Genomic DNA, 15,005 nt, shown 5'->3' with positions numbered 1-15,005 from the left:
GTTTGGTAGGTGAAAGCAGACAACACTGTTTGCCAAAATGATAAGGCTTGTGCTGGTAAGAGGGGTATGCACATTGCTGAGTAATACAGTGATGGCCAACCTCTGTAGTCCAGCGTAGTGATGGAAAATGCTGTATCAGAACTGGGCTCCTTGATAACAATGAGGGTGGTAGAATATTCAGACACCAGAGAAGGCAGTGTCTGCTGTGGTGCGGCAGTGTTCACTTGTAAGATACAAGGCAGGTACAATCAAATCAGAGTGACAGCTGAGAGACTTGATTCTCAGAGAGCTATGGGCATTGCTAATAGAACTCAGCATTCCTATGAGTGAGGTAGATGGACAGTCAACTATATTGCTCAACCTATACAATTAAAAGTCTTCCCTGGTGGCTGAGATGGTAGAGTCTGCCTGAAATGCAGGGGACCTGAGTTTGATCTCTGGGTCGGGAAGATTACCTGGAGAAGGGAATGGCTACCCATTCTAGCATTATTTCTACAGGGACTCGAAGCACCATCACACTATCCTATTAAAGTGGGACACCTGGGGTTCGCTGGAGTTGTGACCCAGGTCTAGGCTATATTGGATCCACTGGGTCCACAGTCCCATCAAAGAGTCATTTCCCCAGTTCCCCAATGTGTAATGAGAGCTGTTATGTTAGGTAATAGTCAGCACTACCACACTACTTCCCAAGCTTGTAGAGTAAGAGCCCTCACAGTGGAAAGGCCAAGTGGAAGCACCTGACACTGCCCCCCATCCCATTCCCCAAGAAGGTAAAACAGACACAGAGACATGGACATGCGGGCAGGGGAGGAGAGGGCGAGATGTGCGGAAAGGGTAACATGGAAACTTACATTACCATATGCAAAATAGATCGCCAACGGGAATTGGCTGTTTAGCTCAGAAAACTCAAACAGGGGCTCTGTATCTACCTAGAGGGATGGGATGGGCAGGGAGATGGGAGGGAGGTTCAAAAGAGAAGGGCTATGGCTGATTCATGTTGAGGTTTGACAGAAAACAGAAAAATTCTGTAAAGCAATTATCCTTCAATAAAACATAAATTAACTTTTTTAAAAATGTCAGAATGTGAATGACAGAAATCAGTGACAGCCTAAAAAAGTCATCCCCATCATATTCTGATTCACAGGCTTGACCCCTATAAAAACCAGACAAAACTTGGGAGGATGAAAATGTATAACGGTAAACTCAGGTAGGCAGTAATCCTAATTAAAGTTGTCGTGCTAACTGCGGGATCTTTGCCAAAGCAGAGTAACTCAGTCTCAGTTACAAGGTATTGTGCTGTGTATTTGGTGAATGAATGTATTCTTTTCCATTCCTGTAAGTAAAGTATAAGAAACAGTTGACACTCTCTTGAGACAGGAAGTAGCTTACATTTACAGTCTTGCCTGGGGCAAGACTTGCTTGGGGCAAGATATGCCCATCTTGTGTTATAATGGAGCTCAAAAGGATATGGACCATCCAGACATTCAGCAGGATATTGTATCAGTCACTTTATTGATGACATCATGTTAATCATACCAGATGAGTTCATGCCTCCATCTTTCTCAAGAGGGTGGAAAACAAACCCTACAAATATTTAGGACCTACCATATTAGGTAAGTTTTTTGGGGGAATCCAGAGGTTGGAAGAATGCTGACCTATCCCATCCAATCCCAAGAGAAAAAAAATTGCATCTCCTACCTCCTTTCACCAAGAAAGTACAAATCCTGGTTGATCATTTTGGGTCCTGGAGGCCACATATTCTATACTTAGGAATATCACTATGACCTATTTATCAGGTTACATGAAAAGCTGCCAATTCTGAGTAGGGCCAAGAGCAGGAAAGGGCTCTTTTGTGGGTTCAGGCTGTGGTGCAAACAGCCATATGACCCAGCAGACCCTGAGTTATCAGAGGTGTCTGTAGTGGTTCCCAGGATTCCATCTGGAACTCATGTCAAGTCTGTAGAACCTTAGCTTCAAGAGAAAAGCCATGACATGTGCAGCAGAGAATTATACACCATCCAAGGAATACTTCTGGCATGCTGCAGGCCTCTGGCAGACATCATGGCCATGGGATATAAAGTGATCATAGAACTAGGCATGAACTTTGTGAACTGGATTCTGTCACACCCAACCAACTATGAGCAACCCATTGTCTCATTGAAGAAGTACATCCAGCCATGATCGGGGACAGAGGCACAAGTAGGCCGCATAAGTGTGTGGCCCATAATTCCCACATCATCATAACTATTGCAGGCATCGCTCCCTCAGTTCATATATATATATATATATATATATATATATATATAGCCACATGGGAATTCCTCATGACCAGCTGGCAGAGGAAGAAATCACTGAACTTGGCTCATAGATGCACTGGCCTGGGATGACAGTGTGAGCTGAAAATGGATTGCTGATAAACAATAGCCCCATTTAGTGGTGTTCACATAAAACAGAAATGAGACAGATATCCTCCCAATTGGTGGAATATTGGACATTGCACTGGATTATCCACTTTGAGTGAAAAGTGGCATGAATTGTGTGGGCTGCTGGACAGTGGGAAAGAGCTAGGTCAGGCATCTAAAAGGAGGAAAATTGAAAGATCAGGATCAGGTTGGTTGGAGAAGGAGGCATGTGGATATAAACATGCAAATGTGAAGTGTCAGGTTTTTCTATCTCATATTAACGCTCCTTAGATTCATCATGGACAAGCTACTGAACAATCAACTAAACAGAAAGCCTTGTCCTCAACAAATGACATCATTCAGCCTCTGCCACTAGCTGGCCAAGTGCTGCACAATGGGCACACAGGTGGAGTAGCCATAATGGCAGTACATGAACTGAGGGTATGCATGAACCCAACAACCTGGGCTCCCATTCACCAAGGCTGATCTACCTGCTGCCACTGCCAAATGTCAACCCGCTAACAACTAGACCAATACTGAGTTCCTAATATGGCACCATCCCTTAAGGAAAACAACCTTTCAACAGTGGGAAGTTGACTCCTTGGACCCCTTCTACCCAGAAGAGACATTGATTCCTCTTGGCTGGAATTCACACATATTCCGGGTAGAAGTTTGCCATTTCTGCTGTTGAGACCTCAGGCAGTACCTCTATCTGAGGCTGAGTGCCTAGTTCATTGACATGCATGGGTGTGTGCTAAGTCACTTCAGTTGTGTCCAACTCTTTGTGACCCCGTGGACCATAGTCCACCAAGATCCTATGTCCATGGGATTCTCCAGGGAGGAATACAGGAGTGGATAGCTGCTCCCTTCTCCAGGGGATCTTCCTGACCCAGGGATCAAACCCCACATCTCTTACGTCTCCTGCATTGGCAGGCGGGTTCTTTACCACTAGTGCCTCTTGGAAGGCCCTCATTGACATGGGCTCCCAATAATACTACCCCCAATAATACTACTCCCCAAAATACCACCCTATAAAGGACTCACTTTATAGCAAAAGAGGTATGGGTATGAGCCCATGACCATGTGATCTTCTGGTCCTATCAAAACTGCAACCATCTGGAAGACATGGGAAGGCCTTTTGAAAGTATAGCTGAGGTACCAGTTTGATGATGCTACCCTGGGAGGATGGAGGCATCATCCTCTAGGTCACACCGGACACCCTGAATCAATGGCCATTTTTCTATGATGCTATATTCCCAATGGGTCTGGGAACTAAGGAGTGGGAGCAGGAATTTTCCTACTTGCTGAACTGAACCCACTGGGGGAATTTGTATTCTTGTCCCCATGATTCTGCACTCTGTGAGGCTAGTGGTCCTAGTTGTGAGAAGGGGAATGAATGTTTTCAGTAAATGACACAGCATGAGGCTCACTCAACTTTAAGGTATGACTGGTGCTTAGTCACTTTGGACTTCTCACGCAAGTACAAGTCTCTCAGTCATGTCTGACTCTTTGCGACCCCAAGACTATACAGTCCATGGAATTCTCCAGGCCAGAATACTGGAGTGGGTAGCCTTTCCCTTCTCCAGGGGATCTTTCCAACCCGGGGATCAAATCCAGGTCTCCCACATTGCAGGCAGATTCTTTACCAGCTGAGCCACCAGGGAAGCCCAAGAATACTGGGGTGGGTAGTCTATCCCTTCTCCAGCAGACCTTCCCAACCCAGGGATTGAACCCAGGTCTCCTGCACTGCAATTGGATTCTTTACCAACTGAGCCACAAGGGAAGCCCAAAGCAAAGAGAGAACCAATCACATAAGGGAGGCCATTCTAGCAGGAATATTGACCCTGAGCATCTGACGGAGGTCACACTGGCATTAAAAAATGGCAGCAGAAAAGAATTTGTATGGTATCCAGGTGATCTGTTGGAGTATCTCAGTACTTTGTTTCTCAGTTTTGATGGAAAATGTTGAACCACAGCTTCCTTAACCTGGTTAAGATAGGGTCCTCCTCAGGAATGAGGGCCTGGGTCACCCAAGTAAGCCACCAGGCCAGCAGATGTGCTAATCCAAGGATGAGGGGGATCTGGGATGGGGTTGAGAAGAGAAGGAGTGAGGATCAGCTGTGCCTTGTAATCAGCTCTAACTGCAGGATTGTAATTCTTGCCACTAACCCTCCTCTCGTGAATTTCCCCAGAAAAACAGACCAATCAGAATCTTGGAGAAACTGTCCCAGGAACTTGTTATATAAATAAAGTATATCTAAATGTTACAATGGTCCTAGAATAATGGCCTTTAGTGGGTTTTTTTGGTGTACTACCCAGATTTTCCCTTTAGGACTGGGGCTCTCATTCTCCAACTACTGGGAATTTTGGAGACCAATGGTATCAGCTGAGTCCCTCTCCAGGAGTTGCCCTCAACCAATATCACACACCATCTGGAGAAGGGATGTGTGGCCTATATCCAATGACTTTCTGATACAGCTCTAACAGCCTAGTCCTCTTATCTTGAGACAACTATGAAGAGCCAACTCAGCTCCAAAGCTCTGTACAGAAATTCAACTCCATCCTCTACCTGTTCCTACTGCCTTCACTCCCCAGTAGGTGCTGCTCTTTGAGGGTACTCCTCAGTCAACTTCCTGCATGTGCCCAGGAACCAGACCTCCCAGTCTCAGCCAGTTCTTTGAAAGCCACTGTATAAGTTGGGCAGTGGGAGTAACATTATCAGGGGAGTCAAGACATTTTCCCCTCACCTTTGTTCACAGCCCCTTCTGTTTTCTCTTTGATTTTGGAACAGCTCATGTTACTCCACCCACCAGCTCAGAAGATGCAGGCGGTCCTGAACATCTTAGCATCAGAGGCATCACATGGTCCCTTACCTTCGGGTCTAATATCAGTTGAATGAAATAACAGAAAATTCCATAAATCTAACATATCAACTTGGGAAAGGTGAAAGGCAAATAGCGAAGAAAAACAATCAATTGTGTATTATCATTCAGAGAGGTATTATCCTGCGAGAGTTTGGGGATCTTTCTGCTCACAAGGCATAGGAATCATTTTCTTTCAACAGTAATTCTTGGTGAATTTCAAAAGTTGGAAAGAGCTGAATAAAGATGATAAGAGCAGCACAGTAGTCCCTTTGGGACCCAGCTGTTAGCAGTTGCCTCCAGGTTCTGTGTTGGTCTAGCCTAGGAGTGCACAGAACCTATGGAAGCAGAGGTGTAGGGCTCTCCTGGGTACTTTTGCACAATCCAGGGATGTCGGTTAAGGAGAATCAGCACTTCCTTTCCAGCACAGATGGTGTGAGGTCCTATGTAGTGCTCCAAGATCCTTTGCAGCATAATCAGGCAGATAAATACCCATGTCTTCATTTTATTTTTTTTATTTAAATTTTTAACATGAAGGGAAAAGTATTGCCTCATATAAATGAAAAGTCTGGAGCATAGGGCTGCAGTCAAGGCTGGATCCAGGTGCTGAAGTCATTAGGACTTCACCTCCATTCCTCTCTTGGCTTTGGTTTGCTCTGTGCTGGCCTCATGCAGGCTACCCCCCAGGGAGGCAGAGATGGCCCTCAGCAACCCCTAGTCTACATCATCCATGGTGCCTACAGCTATTCATTGTCTCTTGTGGCCTCATCTACTTTTCCTGGTTCCTGGCATTTGGCTCCTTTTGACTAACTGCTATTTTGTGACTTCCCATCCCAGATCTCATAATTTGTCTTGTTCTCTTACCTCGTGGCTCTCAGACTGGGTCAGACAGGTCTCTGAGTCTCTGTTTAACTTGGTTCACATGTTTTAAGTTGAACAAATGAACAATTAATGATTTTAATTCTTCCTTGCAGGAGAAAGTCCATCCTGTTCTTTAACCATGTTTGCTCAGTACAGGAAGAAATCCATATTCTCATATGGCATTATTTGAAGTAGGAATGGAGGAGGATGGGTGGGTTTTGAAGATCTGAAGGAGGAGGTGGTATTAACAGGGGTGCTGCCCTGGTCTTTGCTCATCCAATTGTGTGCCCTTTTCAATGCAAAAGTGATCATTGTCCACTTGCTACCAGATCCATGGGTGACATTGTGCAGGGATTGGTATTTGTTTAAGAGAAATCTCCCCGACTGACCCAATTCCTGTAATGCATTATAAAAGTGACAGAAGTAATATTTTTGTTCTTGTTTCACTTTCATTCATCTTATTTGATCAGGGCTGAGCAAAACTGACATCTCATCAAACTCCAAAGTGTGTTTCAGCACCAGGTTCATCGGAGGGTGGCATTTAAAACACAGACGTTGCAGGAACAAATGTATTTGCCAATCCCATCCAGTGATGTAAACCTGACCTTTCTCCTGTAGATTTATTGACACAGGCCTGTTTGGTATCATATTTCATTATTGTGCATAGAAGGATTGAAAGTTCTCTGGGAAAACAACTCAGTTGGGGCCAGAGTGGCCAATATGCCTTCCTTTCACAGTGAGAAAGAGGGAATTAGAAAGTCAGGTACTGGCGGGATTAGCCCATTTCTTCAAAGAGTGTCTTTAATTAAAAAACACCCAGAACCAAAGGTATGAAACTAGAAGAAATTTCCTTTTAGCAAGTGGCTAAAGCAGAGGAATCACATCTAAGGTTGCTGTCATTTACTTGTTGTGGGCACATCACAGGTTCCTTGCATCCGGGAGCTCTGGGAAGTGCTCCCCATGCAATGCAGAAATCCATCTCTGATACAAACTCACTCAGTCTGCTCTGATATGCTCAAGTGTTAGAAACCCACCACTTCATGGGGCTAAACAGCAGTAGAAACAATCCATTTGTGCATTTGTGTGATAAAGTCTCTGAGTCCAGTTATTTTTCTAGGCATCTGGGATATAGCAGTGAACAAGAGATCCCTGGTTTTGGAGAGTTTCAATCTTCAATGGGAGAAGGTAGTTTATAAGTTAATTTTTAAGAACAGTATAAATAGGATAGTTGTAGAAAGTGAGGGGTGTCTGTTATTGTGTACAATAGAGAAAGGTAACAGAATGGCTGTGGTGAGGAGGGGTGATGAATTAGCACAGATTGCTCAGGGGAACCCTCCTAAGGTAGAGAGTGAGCATTTGAACTGAGACACGATTAATGAGATGGCTAGTGATGTGGGAGCCAGACAGGGGATTGTTGCAGGCAGAGCACAGCACAAGAGCAAAGGCCCTGAGGTGGACAAGGTCTGGAAGAAACAGAAGTATCTAGTGTGGAGTGTGCTTGGAGTTTTCAGAGTGAGGAAGAACAGGCTCTGAGATAAGCCCAAGAGGTTAACAGAGAGTGATTAAGTAAGCCCACTTTAGGAGATTTAATTGATTGTGACCAGGGAGCTATTGAAAGTTGTTAAGCAGGAGAGTGACATCAATTGGTTTAGACTTTTTCTTATTGAAATATAGTTGATTGACAATGTTCTGTTAGTTTCAGATGTACAACAAAGTGATTCAGTTATACATATGTATCTATTTTCTTTCAGATTCTTTTCCCTTATAGCTGCTGCTAAGTCACTTCAGTCGTGTCCGACTCTGTGTGACCCCATAGATGGCAGCCCACCAGGCTCCCCCATCCCTGGGATCCTCCAGGCAAAAGCACTGGAGTGAGTTGCCATTTCCTTCCCCAATGCATGAAAGTGAAAAGTGAAAGTGAAGTCACTCAGTCATGTCCGACCCTCAGCGACCCCATGGACTGCAGCCTTCCAGGCTCCTCCGTCCATGGGATTTTCCAGGCAAGAGTACTGGAGTAGGGTGCCATTGCCTTCTCCGTCCCTTATAGCAGAGGTCCCCAACTCCCGGGCCATGGACTGGTACCAATCCACGGCCAGTTAGAAACTAGGCCACATAGCAGGAGATGAGCAGCAAAGTGAGTTAGTGAAGCTTCATCTGTACTTATAGCCACTCCCCGTTGCTCACATTCCCATCTGAGCTCCACTTCCTATCAGAACAACAGCAGCATTAGATTCTCATAGGCACGTGAACCCTACTGAGAACTCCATTTTAGTTCCTTAGCGAGGGATCCAGGTTGTGAGCTCCTTAAGTGAATCTAATGCCTGATGATCTGAGGTGGGGAGTTGAGGTGATGACGCTAGCACTGGGGAGTGGCTGCAAATATAGATTATCATGAGCAAAGAGGTTTAACTGCACAGAGACTACAATAAATCAATCACTTGCAGACTAATATGAAAACCCTATCAAGTAGCAAGTGATAGTGAGTTGCATAATCACTTCATTATATATCACAATGTAATAATAACAGAAATAAAATGCACAACAAATGTTATGCTCTTGAATCATCCTAAAACCATCTCCCACTCCGATCCATGGAAAATTGTCTTCCACAAAACTGTTCCCTGGTGCCAAAAGTGTTGGGGACTGCTGCCTTATAGATTATCACAAAATACTGTGCTATACAGTAGGTCCTTGTTGGTTATCTATTTTATGCATTGTTGTGGTGCTTAGTCACTCAGTCATGTCCAACTCTTTGTGACCCCATGTACTATATGTTAATCCCTCCTAATTTATCCCTCTTCCCTTTTCTCCTTTGGAAACCATACATTTGTTTTCTATGCCTTTGGGTTTATCTCTGTTTTGCATATATTTGTATCATTTCTTTTAGATTCCACACATAAACCATATCATATGATACATGTCTTACTTTGACTTACTTCATTTAATATGATAATCTCTAGGTCCATCTGTGTTGCTACAAATGACATTATTTCATTCTTTTATACGACTGTGTAATACTCCAGTGTATAAATATATCACATCAGATTTAATTGACCATTGATTTAGACTTTTAAGAGTTACTCTGATCGTAGGGTGGGTGCTGAATTGGAGGAGAACAGGTGGGCAATAACAGAAACACTTGTGTGGCTGTTGAAGCAGTTTGAGCAAGAGGTAATAGTGACCTGATTCCTGTGATTAATGGAGCCAAAATCTGTATGTGTAAATAAGGTCTCCCCTCACCCCCAGCCCCAGCCACGGAAGCAGAGTGAGTCAAGCTCTTCCCTAGCACTTCAAGCACTGGGTGACAGTTTTTATGATTCCCCATTGACTTGTCTTCTCTGGGGGAAGAAATCCCGTTTCTTCCAATTCTCTTCTGTGTGACAAGATTTGAAATCTCCTTCATCATCCTTATCACTCTTTTCCTGGGTCTGCTTCATTTCCTTCAGGTCTCCCATTAAACATAAAGCCCCTGTGTGTGTGCATGCTAAGTTGCATCTGACTCTTTGCGACCCCGTGGACTGTAGCCCACCAGGCTCCTCTAACCATGGGATTCTCCAGGCAAGAATACTGGAGTTGGTTGCCATGCCCTCCTCCAGAGGATCTTCCCCATCCAGGGATCAAGTTCTCATGTCTTACATTTCCTGCATTGGGAGGCAGGTTCTTTACCACTATCACCACCTGCGAAGTCCAAATATAGAGCCCAACACGGAGCAAAATATCTTATTTGTGAATTATCATTTTGTATCCGACCTGTGCTTCAGTATCTGGATTCTACCTCTAGCTGAGAGGCAGATCACTGGACCAGTGCGGTTTAAGTCAGTCAGTGCATCCCATCTCCCCACTGTGATTTGTCCAGACATGATCACATGATCCAGTCTGAATGAGATGCAGATGGGCTCTGGTTGGGATGCTGGGCTAAGATTCTCATTCTTTACCACTGAATTCAACTGGAAATATGGAAGTCCATATTTAAGAATTTCCATCAGGCAGCTAAAGACCGCAGAAGGAGAGTTTGCCTGAGAATAGACCTCCTTTCCAGTAAGCCGAGTGAAGTAGGGTGGGGGTAGGGAGGTAGAATGGAAGATTAAGGCCTGGCATTGGCATCCTGAATCAAGCAACTTCTGAAGTCTAATTCTGGATAATTTAGTTCATCAATGCATTTTTTTCTTTTTCTACTTAAGCCAGTTGGGTCAAGTTTTCATACACCTGCTATCAAAGAATCTTAACTGACAGACAATCAGAGAAGAGGGAGCCATGACCTCCCTTGAACAGGTTACCGTACCCCATTTGATGCTGCTTCTGCATAGCCACTGTATTGTCCTGTCTATTGTTTGAGCTTATAGCCAATGAGAGCTCACATCTTCCTGTTCAGCAATTTCTTTCTCAGTTTCTCTCTGAGACATCTTCTGAGGGTTTATGTAAAGCCCTTTTATGAATTTAGTATTTATTAGGAATCCCTCTTGCACTTGACATGTATCCATTTTTGCCTGAGATGCAAACTCCTGAGAACCCAATATTATGACCGATTTGGGGGAAACAGCAAAGAGAACCAATAAAACCTAACAAAGCGAAGTCTAATCATTGCCAAAAACACCCATTTGGCTCGCTAATGGGTCAAAGGGGAGGGGTCTGTGATAGCTCAGAGCTTTCGCCTTTCACAGTCATCCCTGTGATGCCTGGAAAGCCTTCCATTAAGCTACACAGCTCAGCCATTTGTAAGGGGCCCCCGAGAGTCGTGTCTGTGTTTTGGCTTTTGCAGCTTAAGTGGCTGAATTCAGAGTGCTTGGTGCTCAGGAATGGACCAGCTGCCTTGAGGCAACTGTGAGCCTGCAAGACCAGCTCTCAACCCTCCTGACAAAGTGAGCCACCATTATGAGAAAAGGAAAATATCCAACTCTATTACCTTAGACAAGGAGGATATGAATAACTAGTTTACAGCATCTCATACTGAGAGCCAGAAGGGCCATTTGGAGGCTGCTAGTCCTACTGGGGAAACTGAGGCCTAGATGGGGGTAGAATCTCCCCCCAGCGGGAGTCCAGTGAGTTAGCAGCTGAGTGATCCTGGATTAGAGCCAAGGTCTTGTGTTACTTAAGCTACCAGAGTGACAGAATGGTTCAAAATAACCGCAGACCCAGCTACTCACCATACAGGATGTCTGCTTTCCTAGGACATGACAGCTGGGCCACCCAGTGGGTGCGGAGACTCCCCTATTCACACAGGGCACCTTGGAGACAAAATTCCTAGAGATAAGATGTGGGGGGCTTGTGGCTTCTGGCTCAGAAGGCAGAATAACAGCCTTCTAATCCCAACACCATCAGAGCAAATCGCATCACCTCCAAACCTCATTTTATCCATCTGCAAAGTGTGTACAAATAATCACTCTTATGTATCAGGCATTGCCTCATCACTTTATGTTATGAAGTCCTTTAAGCCTTATAACAATTCTGTGAGGTTTTGCCTTTATCTCCAAGCCAAAGATGAGGATTAGAGTATAGTACAGGCAAAGTAAGTGGGCCAAGATGACCAAACTCAAACCCAAACAGTCTGGCTCTAGAACTGGCTTTTACTTTCTATGATGAAATTGTCAAATGATAATAATTAATAGTAAAATAATATACATAATACAGTGCATCCCTCATAGACCTGGTCTTTTATTTGCTGTATTCTGATGCTTTGACACCAGGAGCCTTGCTAACTTTCATGGAACTGCCCCACCCAGGGTGAGCCAGTACCTAGAGGTAGTAAACTACTCTCTTGGGGGTGGGCTGTTCAAATAAAAACCAACCTACCCAAAGACCACACCCTCAATCCGCTCCTTTATCAAGCTCTCATACTCCAGGCTAAACTCTTGCCCTAATCACCAAGGGCCAGGCACCAGACCACTAGAACAGCCCCTATATTCCAGGGTCCACTGAAATCATTCAGATCCTAAACCTGCTTGTCCTGACTTTCTCTTTCCTTCTTGCAAAAACCTCAGTGAAGGCTCCGGTCACAGGGTCCCCCTCTCCCTCTCCCTCCTAACCGACCCTGGCGCTCCCTTGTGTGGCCTTTGTGATGTGGTGTGCCCCCATCTCTTGTGAACTGTGAGTAACAAACTATCTTTTCAACAACCATCATTTCTTGATCTGTTGAACTTATCATACCCCAAATTTTCTATCAATACACTATATTTTAAAACAATAAGTGAAAGCTCTTGGCATAATGCTGAACAAATGTAAGTTATTGTCCCCCATCCAATCAGTAATATATACTGAGAGTTACCAACTTTGTGCCTTATATTTTACACAGATAATTTCATTCAATCATTAATGTTGTGATGGTAAAAACTAGGAGTTATGACCTCTACTTCACAGATAAGACTGAGACTCAACAGATTTGAGCAGATTAGTTGGTCACCCAGCTAGTGGATAGCAGCTTCCCGACTTAGCTCTCAATTTGCCTGATCTTAAAACATCTGTCCCCTACTCCAAGCATAAGGGGACCTGAGGAGGACACTGCGAACTTCAAACCAGGGAGAATATGAAAACTAACAGAATCCCAAAGAGAAGTCTTCTGCTCTTTTCCTACTAAATCAACTTCCCTTTGTGCTACATCTTATTTTTAAAACGTATATTGGAGTAGTCTTGTTTTACAAAATTGTGTTATTTTCTGTTGTACAGCAAAGTGAATCAGTTATATGTATATATTTATCCCCTCTTTTACGGACTTCCTTTCCATTTAGGTCACCACACGGCGTTGAGTAGAATCTCCTGTGCTATGCAGTAGGAGCTCATAAGTTTCTACTTCACACATAGTAGTTTATATATGTCGATTCCCATCTCTCAATTTGTCCTACCCTCCCTTTCCCTCGCTTGGTAACCATAATGTTGTTCTGTATGTCTATGTCTGTATTTCTGCTTTACAAATAAGTTCATCTGTGCCATTTTTCTAGATTCCACATATACGTGTTATTATGTGATATTTGCTTTTCTCCTTCTGACTCACGTCACCCTGTATCACATCTCTGGGTTTATATAGCCACTATAGAGAAAAGTATGCGTGCGTGCATGCTCAGTTGCTTCAGCAGTGTTCAGCTCTTTGTGACTCCATGGACTGTAGCCCACCAGGTTCCTCTGCCCAGGGAATTTTATAGGCAAGAATACTGGAGTAGGTTGCCATTTCCTCCTCCAGGGGATCTTTCCAACCCATGTCTCCTGAATTGCAGGCAGGTTCTTCCCTCACTGAGCTACTTGGGAAGCCCTGAAGAATAGTATGGAGGTTCCTTTAAACAAACAAAACAAAACAAAACCTTCCTTTTCCATGGAGGGAAGGAATAGTTAGGGAATTTTGGATGGACATGTACACATTGCTATATTTGAAATGGATAATCAACAAGGATCTACTGTATAGCACAGTGAACTCTGCTCAGTGTTATGTAGCAGCTTGGGTGGGAGGTGGGTTTGGGAGAGAATGGACATATGTATATATATGGCTGAGTCCCTTTGCTGTTCACCTGAAACTATCATAAATTTTTTAATTGGCTATAATGCAATACAAAAAAAGTTTAAAAATTAAAATTAAAAAACCCTTCCCTTTCTGCTGCATCTTAAGGAGATTTTCTCCATAAAGAAATTTTACTTCCTATGAGCCTTTGCTTCTATATGTATTAATTCATTCTCTTAGTCATTTGCAAGACAGAGAGGGGAAAACCTGGTTTTAAAATAACACAAACTTCCATTTCACCTTGACCTGGAACAATATTTCCACTTGTTCCAAACCAGCAATTCATTCTCTGTCATCACCCTTATTGCCTGTTATCTGTCTTCTCACAGCAGTTTCCTTGAGAAACTTTCCCTTGAGAAAGATTACTCATTAGGATCCACTCGTACCCCTGAACAAGGGACTGGCTATTAGAGTGGGCACTCCCACATTCCATTGTCCTATGACAAGGGACTCCATCATGATGGACAGTTCCTTTGTGTGAGAAGATATTCTGATGAGAACTCTTCAGAATGAACCCTTTGAGGGGGAGAAGGCATGCACTGCCATCCAGAGGAAATGGGATGGAAGACCATGTTGGGGCAGGGACAATAAGGGCTCAGGTCTCCAAAAACGGAAAAAGGGCTGCCATGTGTATTTGCCCAATCTCCATTCTGACTATAGCGGCATCACACTTAGCTCACAGAAGCAGGTGATAGAAGACATCAGCGTTCTTGTTTCCTCTTTCCCATCTCTGTGGACTCAGCAGCCATCTCTTCCTCTTGAAGAACCACTCCCTCCACTCTCAATGCTTGTGGTCTCAGGGTTGTCAACCCTATCCCCTTAGTGCTGGAACTGACCAGTTAGACTGTTGCAACTACAACTAATTTAAGTTAATGAGAATCACTCCTGGAATTTAAAATGAAAAAAGTGCCCTTTCCTTGGGGGTGGGTGAGCTAGTGGAAGTTGGCACAGAGGTGCCGGTTTCCAGATTGCTACCAACTGGGGATAGCCTATTTGAGAACAAAGCCAGTGACAAGGAAAGCATGGATTGGAAAGACAGGCATTCATCTGGCTTGGTCTGTACACCCGGGTCAAGTTCCGCCTCAAATTAGATCCCCTAACTCTCAGTTGTGTGAGTTGCTACTGTCTCTTTTATTCTTAAGCCAGATTTAACTGGGTTCTGTCTCTTGCTTCCATAGCCACTACCCCTCTGAGCTGCACAGAGAGGACCCTATGTCTGCTGCAACCACAAAGGCTTTATTTTCTCTTCCATGATAGCTCCAGTCTTGTCTCTTGAAGGTAACTTTCCTGAGATTGTCCTCTTCCACTTCCATTTTCCCTGGATATCTTCTATTTAATCTCTGAACCTTGCCCACCAGACCAAGGCAGGCCCTCTGTTATACACTGCACACACCGTTC

The sequence above is a fragment of the Bos taurus genome, chromosome 18 (assembly GCF_002263795.3).
Source record: "Bos taurus isolate L1 Dominette 01449 registration number 42190680 breed Hereford chromosome 18, ARS-UCD2.0, whole genome shotgun sequence".
NCBI lineage: Eukaryota > Metazoa > Chordata > Mammalia > Artiodactyla > Bovidae > Bos > Bos taurus.
The sequence above is the reverse complement of the archived record's forward strand: the minus strand, read 5'-3'. Positions refer to the sequence as shown.